Source organism: Xiphophorus maculatus, chromosome 16, assembly GCF_002775205.1.
Source record: "Xiphophorus maculatus strain JP 163 A chromosome 16, X_maculatus-5.0-male, whole genome shotgun sequence".
In the NCBI taxonomy this organism is placed as follows: Eukaryota; Metazoa; Chordata; class Actinopteri; order Cyprinodontiformes; family Poeciliidae; genus Xiphophorus; species Xiphophorus maculatus.
In genome coordinates, this window is record NC_036458.1 from 7829342 (window position 1) to 7842069 (window position 12728).

A 12728-nucleotide genomic window follows, 5' to 3' on the forward strand; every position below is an offset into this window, starting at 1 on the left:
TGTTTAGCTTATGTGACCCTCCACACATGCTGCAGTGTTTACCCAAACAGCGGAGTCTCAGTGTTAAACCACAAATGTCCTGTCTTGTACTGGGGGCTTTCCCAGCTCCGTCTCCTTACATTGAAGACACTGCAGGAGGGTGGGAGGGCTTCTTCACTATGTTTTCTGAATAACAGCACTTCTCAGAATCAGTCACCCCGCGGGGCATGATGACCCAGTAGGCCCACCGCATGATTCTAGCTATGCTCCAATTTATTGTTTGTTAAATGCCAGAGCTTTGATCCTTTGAAAAAGCATGAACAACAAAAATAAACCCCAACTATCTGTCAAATTTTGATGGATAATTGCTTTTAGTAACGCCAGATTGTATCGCTGGTTACTTCAGCTGATACATGTGTGCCTTCATGATAATTAGAGACCCAATAAGTTCTACCTTGCTTCTAATGGACCAAATTGAGAGACCATTTTTCAAGTTATGAATGATGCATCCTTCTTTGAATATTCCAATGTGGTGAAGCTGATTGAAATGTCATGGGTTTTCCATGGATTGAGCTAGACTGTGGACAGACTGTGAGGGCTATTTCAATGTATTGAGCAAGTTGTCCTTAAGCCACTTTTGCAACCTATTTGGCGGTATAATTAGGGTCATTGTCCATTTGGAAGACCCATTTGCGAGCTTTAACCTCCTGGCTAATGTTTTTAGATGTTGCCTCTAAAAAGAACATTACCATAGTGATCTTTCCTCGTGATCTGTTTTGAGACAAATACCAGTCCTTCCTTAATCAAAACACCACCAAATTCTTATACCACCTCTATCTTTTACAGCTTTCCCAAGATGGATAGGATATGTAAACAAGTGAAGAAAGTAATAAAATGTTTCCCATTACTCTGGAATTTCTCACATATAAATAATCTTGGCAAAACCAGCTGGCCTAAAGCAATGAAATAATTTTATTTAATGTAAGAGTGCATAGAAATATCTGATTTCAAATGTATTTTTGCTATTTTGGAAAAATGATAACTGAATCTAACTCAATCAGACAAAATTTTTCAAAATATTATTACATTAGCCATGCTATGTACTGACAATCTGTCCAGGATGTACTCCGCCTCTCGCCTAGTGACTGCTGAATGGAATATTATTTTATCATCGTGTCCCCATGGTTGTGGAATGTTGTGTATTCAGCTACTGACTTGTCTTTATGTAGGAATAGCTCTCAGCGTATTAATGTTTCATTATACAACTTATTTTTTAAACTAAACAAAAGTGTGTTGTTCCAAGTAGATGTTTATCTCAGTTGTCCATTTGGAAGCATCAACAAAAGGTGAGCATCAACGTTAGAGATTCAGATTTATTGCACTGTCCATCTGACACCTGAATCAAGTTGTCTTTAATGAAAAGAAAAGATGGAGAAAAAAAAAACAATCCCTGGATTTTATTCCATGCACTGCTGTGGATAAAAACATTCCCAAAAGTTATTCAAATTAAATAATCTTCTGTTGCTTTGATCAGTAATAAAAGGCATTTATTTTATTTTTACTTCTTCAATGAACATCATTGCAGCATCCCTATATAATTTCTCAACCCTTTTGCAGCTGAACATTTCATCCATCTGCCTCTCTTCTCTCTTCTAAAAAGTTTCTCTTAACATTCCTTCAGTTTGCCAACATGTTTATCCAATGTCACAGAGAACACTTGGAGCCATACTTACTTGTGTATCCAGTGGCACTAGTGTTAGTTCAGAGGCTCAAGCCAGTGAAGCCATTTCACTATCAAAACAGGGACCTTCTGGTTTCCCAGCGGGAGCTGTGGGCTGGAGGGATGTTGTTTGGCCCCCACTGATGAACCCTTGTTTTTGGTTGTTTGGAAGCTGTCAGCAGTATTCACACTAATTTTTCCAGCAGAAGACCTGATAGACTGAACAAATGGAGCATGGGTTTGTTAGCATGAGTTTAGGTTGTATCTGATACAGCTTGTCACCCCATGCTCTTGTCTTCAAACAGAAAATCAGTCCTCAGACATTTCTGCATGAAGATACACAGACAAATATGTTGTTCATTACATCAACAAGATTTACCACAAAAACTCCAGAAATATCAATATTAATTTGAGTATATTTATTTAGTGAAGAAAAATACATCAAAAAATAGGAGTCTACCAAAAATACTAATGCATTTAAAATATGTAACTGCAGTTTTTTAAAATTTATATTTTACTCTTCTAGGGTGATCAGACTTTTTAGTAACTTAACTTAATTAATATTAATTTTCATGAAATCCTCTTATTATCTTATTAGCCACATGATAATAAACCGTATTTTACTCTCTTCCAGTAAGCAGGAAGTTAGATACTATTTACATGGATGCTAGATGTTTGGGAGAAAACCGTTTTATCTGTGCTCCTATCACAAATTTGAAAATGTATACTTGACTAAACTTGAATCATGTGCTTTGGTACTGAGATTACATTTTTCTGCAACACTCCAGGTTTTATGGACAAACACTTCAATCTCATTCAAAAATATGATGAAGGCGTTGTTTCTTTCAGGTGTTGGGAACTTTGTTAGTTGAATACCAGATAATTTGATAAACCAGAAGGATTTATCAAATTATTAAGGGTAGAGTTAAATAATAACTCTACTGGAGAACTGAAAATGGCTCATTATCAGGTTTTTCAGGATGCTTCTCTGTATAATTGTGACATCTTTATCATGTGTGCCAAAGAATTTAGGTGTATTAAAGCCAGGACAGATGAAATTAGTTTGATAATTAGTTTTTCTCACTCACTCGTTATCTGGGACTAGTGACGAAGGATGAAGGATTTTTCTTCTTCATTGATGATTTGCTACCAAAAGTGGAATTTGACCAGACTAATACTAGAATTGTGTAGCACTTGTTTTTGCATTTGTAAATAATTAGCATTTCTTTGCAACTTGAAATTAGATGATTTGTTCAATTATTGCAGAATGTCATACTTTTTTGGCTTTAATAACTTTTTTCTCCTTCAATAGCCTCTTCTCTATCTTTTCCATTTTCCATAACTGAATCCCACTTTTCAGCCCATTGTGTAAATTACTGGTCATTAAAATATTTCTTCTAATGTTCTGTGACATGTTAAAAACATGATTTCCATGTTTTTTCCTAAGTTCAATCCCGCTGCTGTCCCACTCATACAGTTACAGTTCTGTTCCTCTACAGTATAATATGAAACTATTAACCTCTACACAATCCGGCAGCTTATTGCTGGGGCGCACAACAGAAACACAGTTGGCTCTACCAAAGGTCAGCCCAGAGTTACCAGGCACATCTGCACATGTCATCATTCTTTCAGTTCTGCACAAAGACCGGCAATGTTCTTGAGCCAGACATAGACAAGTGTCCAGCAGCATCATCCGTAAAAAAAACTTGGGGCTGCACAATGTTATGTTGCACAACTATGATCATAATTATGTGTAGCAAACTATCCTTAGCCTGATAAAGTATGGCTCAGAAATGGCTCCCAGTCATTTGAAGTGAGTGAAAGTAGAAAAAATGAATAATGAGCATGTCAAGATCTATTACTTTAAGGTTAGAGGTTATGGTCACAGTCATTAGTGTCTCATGTGTTCAACAAAACTGTGAGCTTCTTAACTGATTTGAAGTGTTTGAACAGATGTGGCGATTTGTAGACTTATGGAGACTGCAAACATGCCTTTCATCCATCCATTTGCTGTACACCCTTGTCCCTTAGAGGAGTTGGGAGGGCTGCGGGTGCCTATCTCCAGCTAACGTTCTGGGCGAGAGGCGGGGTACACCCTGGACAGGTCGCTAGTCTGTCGCAGGGCAACACAGAGACAGACAGCACAAACAACCAGGCACACACACTCACACCAAAGGAGAATTTAGAGAGACCAATTAACCTAACTATCATGTTTTTGGACTGTGGGACGAAGCCGGAGTACCCGGAGAGAACCCACGCATGCACAGGGAGAACATGCAAACTCCAGGCAGAATCGAACCCAGGATCTTCTTGCTGCATGGCCCAGCTCTACCAACTGCACCACTGTGCAGCCCAAACATGCCTTTGTCTCTTTAAATTCATCTACAGTTGTACAACTGTGATAATGAAACTGCTGCCTGTTCATTTACATTCGCTTGAACATTTCTCAAAGGGTCAAACATTATCACTCCCTGTTCAAGTCTATTCATTACAAAACCTTGATTGATAGATGTTCATCTGTTCTGCATGGTAAGATGAAAGTCTTGCAACCACGTCCCAAGTTTGCACCATAATTCCTAATTCAATATGCTCGTGTTCAGCCGCTTTCATGCCTGTCTGTCAGGCAGACCGCATGTCTGGCATGTGTGAGTGCAGCAGGCATCTCCAGTTTTACAGCACTCTGTCAGATCAAAGCGGAGGCCAGTGCTTGGCGGATCACAGGACATGGCGTTGTGCACAGCAGCGCTCTTGGGTCATGTGTGAACGATCCACAACGGCTGTCATTAAGGCATCCCTGCAGTGTGCTCCTGCTGAGTGATGGACCACATGAGAGTGTTGAACTGTAGACAAAAGGAGAATCTGGACTACAGATCTAATCAGTGTTATTTTCAGATGATGCTAGGTGACTTGCAGTGCTGGGCAGAATTTGACATGCACACAGCATGGCGATTTTAATTTAAATCTTTTGGGTTTTAATGATGCATTTTCATTAACTTTACAAAAACAACAAATGGGCGCACACGTTTAAATTTAATGCATATTTTTTTTCTAATGGACACAGGCTCAGTATTATATATACCATTTCCTAATATTTGTATTAGTGTCTGTTTGCGCGTGGCAATAGAATCACACACTTTCTGTTGCTATCGATGAGGTGCTCACATAAATCTGGCAACTGTTCTTATCATAAGAACAGTTGCTGTTACTTTAAATTGGTTGGATTCCTGGATTGAACCCAGCTTTTAAGCATAGTGAATACATTTTAAAATGTTTCTAGGTCATTGTTTGCCAATATTTTAAGCCAAATTGGGCTTCTACTTGCAAGCAAGTAGAATGTCTGACTATAAAACCTTTTCTCTGGAGATATTTCATTGGTCTTCATTTGAGATTTTAGAAGCCAATTTTCTCAGGTTGTCACCCTTTTACAGTATTTAACTTTGATGGTTAACCCACTTCACTATGGTCAGTGAACTTCGTGCTCCAGAATCTTCCATGTAAAAATCTTGAGTCTTGGCCATTCCTTGGCTGTTTCCAGTCACTCTGACCATGTTCCTGTTATTTGAGGTGAACTTTGTCACAGTGAGGCTTTAGAACTGGACATTTTCAAAACAAATCAAAACTAGTTCTGGAATAAATAGGGCAAGCTAACTAAGAGCTGCATGCCCAAAGATGAAATGTTTGTTTGTTCATATTAGAATTTAGGTTTAACAAAATCAGCTAAGGTATTGTAAATCAAATAATTCCTCTAAAAGTAACTGTAATTTTTAAAATTTCTCCTATTCCTTGAATCTGTGTTGCAGAGTGTAGAAAAAGAGCTACAAAGCGTAACACTTGTCTGCATAAAAGGTAACAGGAGCAAGTCAAAGCTACGCCCCACAGCAATAGTTTGTGCTGCTTCTGAGTGGTCTTTTCTCTGCAGCAAGAGGAATTCACCCTGGCAGATGGTGAGGCCTGGGCCCCAGAGGCCCTCAGGCAACGCTACACCCTGGGACCCGGACACCTAATCGTGCCCCGTCGAGCCTCTCACCTGCTGCTTCACTGCTCACAATGTTATCTCATCTCCCTGACCTATTGTGGCTCCCATCGGTGATAATGACGGTTAAGAGACCCACGCAGCGTCATAGCAGTGGTTTGGTCTCCCTGGAGAGAATTGGAATCATGGGAAACCTCGGAGTAATTGATCTCTCCGTCCTGCCTCCTCTGGTGGATCTTGTTTCTTATCTCGATCCAGCAGTGAGACGTCTGACTTTAAAGCACAGATTGAAGTGATTTTTCTGTCACAAATTAAACAGAGATTCTCACTTTGCTTCGCTCATGTTTGTAGTTTGTAGCAACTTTATGGGAATTTTTTTTTTCAAGCGCCAAATCTGTTTATACATTTGAATTACTTGTTTGAGTTGCTCCTATTTTATTACAATTTTCCACAATGGGAAATGCATACATTGTTCATGGATCATAAATCTGCTAGCTTGGAGAACCACAGTAAGTAGTATTCTGACAAGCAACTACTTAACCGCACCACATTGTTGTCGAGATCCTTCTTGTTGTTGTTCCTTTGTCTGCTGTTTTAATTTTCTCTCAGTCTTTTTTCCATGAGAATACAGCATCCAGTTGACCTTGGTTCCCACTATAGTCAGATATTGTGATAGTGGCCCAGTTTTCACACAGCTCATCTCATATTAATTCAAACTTTATAGCTTCATCTTCAATGTGTAACTCTTTATTATAAAGACAATGTGGATGAGAAAGGTCAGAGGCAGCAATTAGGATTTTGGTAACTTGATGCTACTCTGATTTTTGGCAAAAGCTGTTCCATTTACAAACAAAATATTTCAAAGATTTTTCTTTTTTGAGGAGACAGGGGGAGTTCAGTCTGTAGTGAATATAGACAATTCAGAAGATATATGTAAAATAGTAATTGGTAAATGTATTAACTCAGCTCTCAAACATAATGTTTTGCCCCCCACTGGGTCTTGCAAAAAAAGAAAAGAAAACTGATTAGGATTTGCTAAAAACATGTGACAAAGAGTCTGAGGTGCTCACCCAGTTTCCATCTCCCCAGATACCAATATAATAGGATCTAGTGTCATTGTGGGAAGCAAACCCCGTCCTCAATAACCCCACCCCACAAACCACAAGATATTTCAGCAACACTGTGCTGTCATGAATAGCAAAGCATTGCCAGTTTTCCACCCTGAACAAAACCCAGAGCCCACCAGCACCTCCTGAGAAGGAACATTTCTAAAAAAAAAAAAGCCTGAAATAATAATAATAATGATGTATTTTTTAAATTTATTTTACAAAACAACAGCTGCAGTTTTGTGCAAAATGGATGAAATACTGACTGTCAAAAATGTGTAGGCTCAGAATTATATAAGAAAATAAAAATTATTATTGTGTTTCTGTGGGAGGAACATGTAAAAATCATGATTGCAAAACTGAAAAGTGCAAGTGTTACAGTGCTGCACATTATAAACTTTCTATTAAATATAGTAAATATTGATCAAATAAAGCAATCAAAAGAGCAATAAATCACAAGGATGCATAGATTACATGTTATAGTCATGTAGCTTTGTTACACGAGGATGTCTTCAAATGTTTTTTAAAGTTTTTAAAGGACAAAGAGAATGAAGTGCATGGAGTTTTACAATCATTTGTATCAATGCCTGTTTTCTGTAAAAATAAGGAATTACAGTACAGCAAAAGGTACCTAAAAGACAATTTGACAGTTGTCAAATTTTATTAGTTTTTTTTTTTTGTGACCAGACAAAACAAAATGGGACATTTTTAGTAAGATAATTCTACTGGTAGAGATATAAATTTTAACAAAATATTAAATTTTTTGTTTATTTTCTTCAATAAACAGCAAATCTCACATATAGCATTCTTCCTACACAATATTACTCAGTTTTCATTGTTTTCTCTATGTTTAACCTTGTTTTTATGGTCAAATGCAATAGGGATAATAGTGTTTTAGTGGAACTACTAATTCTAAAGGAATATACGAATATATTCCCTTAAACTGCAATTGTGAAGGGTAAGATACCCTTCAGTTATATTCTTTAATCAGAATAGTGAACTTAGCCATTAAGGTTGGCTACTGCATTTATATTATTTAATTTTATGGATTTTTACCACAATATAAAATTATAGGTTGACTGTTTCTAGATTTTTTCAGTGTGAAATTTCAGTGTATGATGCACAGTATTAGAAAGATGTTTGAAAATATAATAACATTTCCACTCAAAACCATGTGAGAGCACTTCCATATTGTCACAGCTCTGACCCTTCTTTAAAGTTAACAACAGGACCCCCTCCCAGTGAATCTGAAGGGAAAGGGTGATACAAATGATAACCTTGTGCCATTGTGTGCAGGCATTCCTGCCAGAGTATCTCTGCTTCACTTTGTAAAACATTTTCAAGATAACAACCAATTCCAAGCAATCCACAAAAAGAAAAAAAAAGTCACATTTTTTTCCTACTTAAGCAAACAGCCAACCTCCTTATCCTAAGACAGAATGTGGCTTTAAGATAAGGTGACCAGATTTCTAAGACTAAATCTGGGGACATTTCTCACTCTGTGATAAAGAAGAAGCAAATTTATTCAACTAAACTCAAACAACTGGGACAGATAAGTTTACACATTTATTAACAATTAAACATTAAAAATCAAATATAAAAGCAGGAATGTGTCTCTCCACACAGTGGTAATATTATTATTATTAATAATAAAAGTAATACCTGCAATAGAAACTTAAAACTGGAAATATGGAGGAAATTGTGTACATAGTTTGTAAGTGACCATGCATATACATGAATAACATAGTTGCTACCTCTGCTAATGAACAAAAAGCCCACAATGGTAACAGAAGTAACTTGAAACTGACAAAAGTAGTAAAAGATTCTTTACTGACAAACTGATGAAAGTCAGACACTGATTTTAAATTGTGGCTCAATTAAAATTATGGTAGCTAAAACATATTAGCATTTTTGTGTCTGTGACCATAGAGCCGATGTCCCTTTTGTCTCATCTCTCCCAGAACCTGTGTGGTAAATTCCAGCCTCACTTTTTTATGATTTGCGTTCCTCTTTGGTCATTTCTAATCAAGTTTTTTAAAAAGGGAAATCATTCTCATTTTCACAAATAGGCCCACCATTTCAGTCTTTTATAATTTTTATTAAAACCTTTTACTTTCCAAATCTAAACCTCTCACATAGCTAACCATGCTCATTGTATTTCCTTTAAATCAGTCACTGAAACACAGCATGCTAAGCAAAAATAGAGGGACCAGCTATGCTAATATAGGCTAACCGATTAGCATCAAGAGCTAATGATAGAGTTTTTCTGACATAACATTCAGGACTAAAGAAGTATGTTACATCCACTAGAACAGGTGTGTCAAACTCCAGTCCTCAAAGGCTACTGTCCTGCAACTTTTAGATGTTCCACTGGTCCAAAACGCCTATCATATATGAATTAGCTTCTCAGAGCAGTAAAGTTCTCCAGGGACCCGCTAATAACCTCCTTATTTGATTCAACTGTGTAGAATCAGAGACACATCAAAAAGTGACAGGACAGTGGTCAAATTTTACTGCTCTTGTAGAATATGTATTGGCCTAATGGTGGCCTTTGTAGTGTCTAAGAGAGTCTTATCAGTTTGCCACAGTAATTATTACAAAATGTACAAATTTTGCCTTTTAATTTATAAAAGATGAAGAATGATCAAATCTTGTCATATTATCCATCAAAACCATAGAGATTTTCACTTCCAAGTTTAAGTTCCAGCTTAATAAACAGGAAGGGGATTGTTTTTCCTCTGCTCAGTTTGAAGTCATTATATCAGGTCTATCAGGATTTTCTTCAATTTCAAATGTGTCTTTGTATATTATTGATTGAGAAAATATCTTACAGTCATAGTGCTATGCATATGTTTTTGATTTGTGCTGCTGTAAATGTAATGGGAATGTATACAATGCTTGCTGAAATATAACCAGTCATGGTCAAGTTGAACAGTCCAGACAATGATTACATTGCTGCAATGGCCCCAACAAAAACAGTGATCTTTTGAGCAGAAGAGTAAACTTCCTCTGCTTGCACTGATGCACAAACTTCCTAAGGGGATTGAGTGATCTAACAGGCTCAACCCAATTTTTCCATTCAAGATGGAAGTATTTGACTTGGTACAGACAAAGCACAGAAAATTTATTCCACATGTCAAGAATGATGAAGATTGCACTCAAATTCATGAAAGATCTTGGTTAGTTTTGGACTTTACAATTAACGTTGAGAATTCATTTTTACCAATAATGTGATTTCTAAAGGCTTCCATGTCTTCTCTGGTTTCAGATCAGTCAAATACACTCTCAAAGCAAACTCAATGTTATGAGTATCTTTTAATCTATCTGTTTAACTTAAACCGGAATAGCCCATTGAACCAGACTCCTAGAGCATCCTGCCTTAAAATAATTTTTCTTCCTTGAGATGATCACAGATGTTTTCTGAGAACCAAGGCGCTTCCTTTCATGCTACGCAGAAGTGGATAAAACAAGCTGTTTTCTCTAATTTAGCGTAGTCCACGGTTTATTTTTGATTTCCTGCTCAGCAACTGGAGATTAAAATCTCTGCTGGCAGCAGCCCAACTGCAACAGAGCCTTGACCACAAGAGTCGCTAACCTTAGCACTAAAGATAAACGTGAAGGCTATATTTGAGAGGTCATTGCTCTGTATAGTTGGAGACAACTAGGGAACAGTGGATATGTGCGATTTTTAGCGACCTGGAGGGAGTCCCACCCAGGGAGAGTGGAGAGGAAGCAGTGCAGATGGGCTCACATCCTTTGCAGGATCCATCTTGTTATTCTAATCTTTGGCTTTGCAAACTCCCAATCAGGGGTAACGTCTGAATTATACGAAAAGCTTTTTTTAAAAAACAAGTTTTTGCTATGAATATACACTTTTACTATGAACTAATCCATGACCATGAAAGTATGACAGTGGAAGCCACAGAATTATCATGAAGTCTATTAACAGTCACATAAAACAGTATAATTAGAGAGATAATTTTCTTCTCACTCATCTGTCTTCAATAAAGACCACCACAAGCAACATTACAGCATAGTTTGGCATGCTTTGTTATAAAAACCCTTTGATGATCATCCAACTGATGTTTGCTTTTTCCATATATGCTGTGCCTCTGATTTTCTTTTTTGGCTTGGCTTGTACTTTATCATTTCCATGCTGTTGCTGATTTTCAAGTCCAGAGTTTAAACATGAATGATGGCATTTTTCATTAAACAGTCAGAAAAAAAATCTTAAAGTGTTTAAGAGAGCAGTGACTAAGGGCATGTATGTAGTGAAAATTAAGAATAAAATGTAGTAATGTAAAATTACTCTCTGCTACTGCATGAAATAAAAAGAGACAGGACGGTTAGCAGACTACAAGGGAAAAATCTCAGCATGGATTCTTCCTGAATTTGTGACCACATCCACGTTTCCTCAGCCAGGTCAGCCAAACTTTGGCCAAGACCGAGAAAGACACTCCAACGATCCGGGAAACCAGACTCCTTTTCCGTCAATACTGTGGAGACAAAGAGATGTCAGAGGGATGGTGACCCTTTCCTGCTAATCAGAGGAGGATTCACAAAGAGGAAAGTACTCCTCCCTCCAGCTCTGCTCAAGCTGTGATGAGGTTTCCATGTTTGTGCTGGCTCCTGGAAGTCTGATGGTACCTGTATCCTTTCTGGCATGACACAGTGATAACAGACACTTATCTTGCCACATCATATTGAGGAAGTCCAGAAGTTTATCAGTCAGCTTTAGTTTGTCTCTCTCTAAATCTGAATGAATTCCCAATCAGCTGAGCTATTTTTTGTATTAGGTGTATGGTTGAACTTATTTTGGGTACACAAACTAGAATCACTTAGTTTGTGGGAACCTTTCTTAACATACCTTTTTAAATGAATTAAGTTATTTAAATATACAGCGTATACACAATCGCTCAGGAAACAAATCGGCACATTCCTTTACGGTTTCCTCTTCCAGACTTTTATTATCATTTTTAGCCCTAACAGCACACTGCTCTGCAGACAACTTTGTGTTTTAAATGTTACTGCAATAATTCAAGAACCATAAAGTTTTAAAGAGTTGGGGTTTTCTTCCCCTTTTGTGAATCATAACTTCTGTTTGGATTAGCACTTTGAAAGTTACAACTTTAGAGCATAATATACCACTTTTGGCACGACTGTTCAGTAATGACAAAATTCCCTCATCACTTCTCTTTCATTTGGCCATAAAACATAATTTTGGAGCTTCTAGTTTTCCAGCATTGTTTTCTTTGGCAAGCACAGCTTCCAAAGGATGACCCATTTCAACAGCAATATGGCAACAGATAAAAATGGACCGGCAACATCAATCTTTATGGTAAAAGAAATAAAAAATATATTATTTATCTTTCTATATTTCAGTCTGAACCAGCTTTAGGCTTTAGCTGATGAAATATATTTGGTATTGTGTGGAGGAGAGCAACCATCACTTTCAGACAGTAAATATTGCCATATTTATCCATGTGAAGAAGGAACTAAGAAGATTTCTCCAAATATTATATAAGGAACTGTAAGTTTAAGCTGTAAAAATATCAAGATTTTAACAACTATGATGGATGGAGATAATCTATGAGCTATGAGTGAAATAAATCTCTCTGATGATCCTTCACCACGCTACAGGAATATAGTTTCTTAGAATCTATGTATTTAACAAGAGAAAAAATGCAGCTAGTCTGCTAATCACCTGCAGGCTTTTCAGCTACAAACTTCTCAGAGGCTTGGGTCTGTGCACCCTTGTGACTGACCACATGTTTTTGTTGTTTCCCAGCAGACAGTTAAACTAAAATAGTGACTGTGGCATATAGTATTCTCAGCTCTATCATGTTAGAATTATTTGAATGTTTTCATAGACACAAACACTTCTTTTTGAACACAATGAATTTTGAATTCTCAGAGGCATGTACTGATATGATAAGGAACTTTTTTTTGT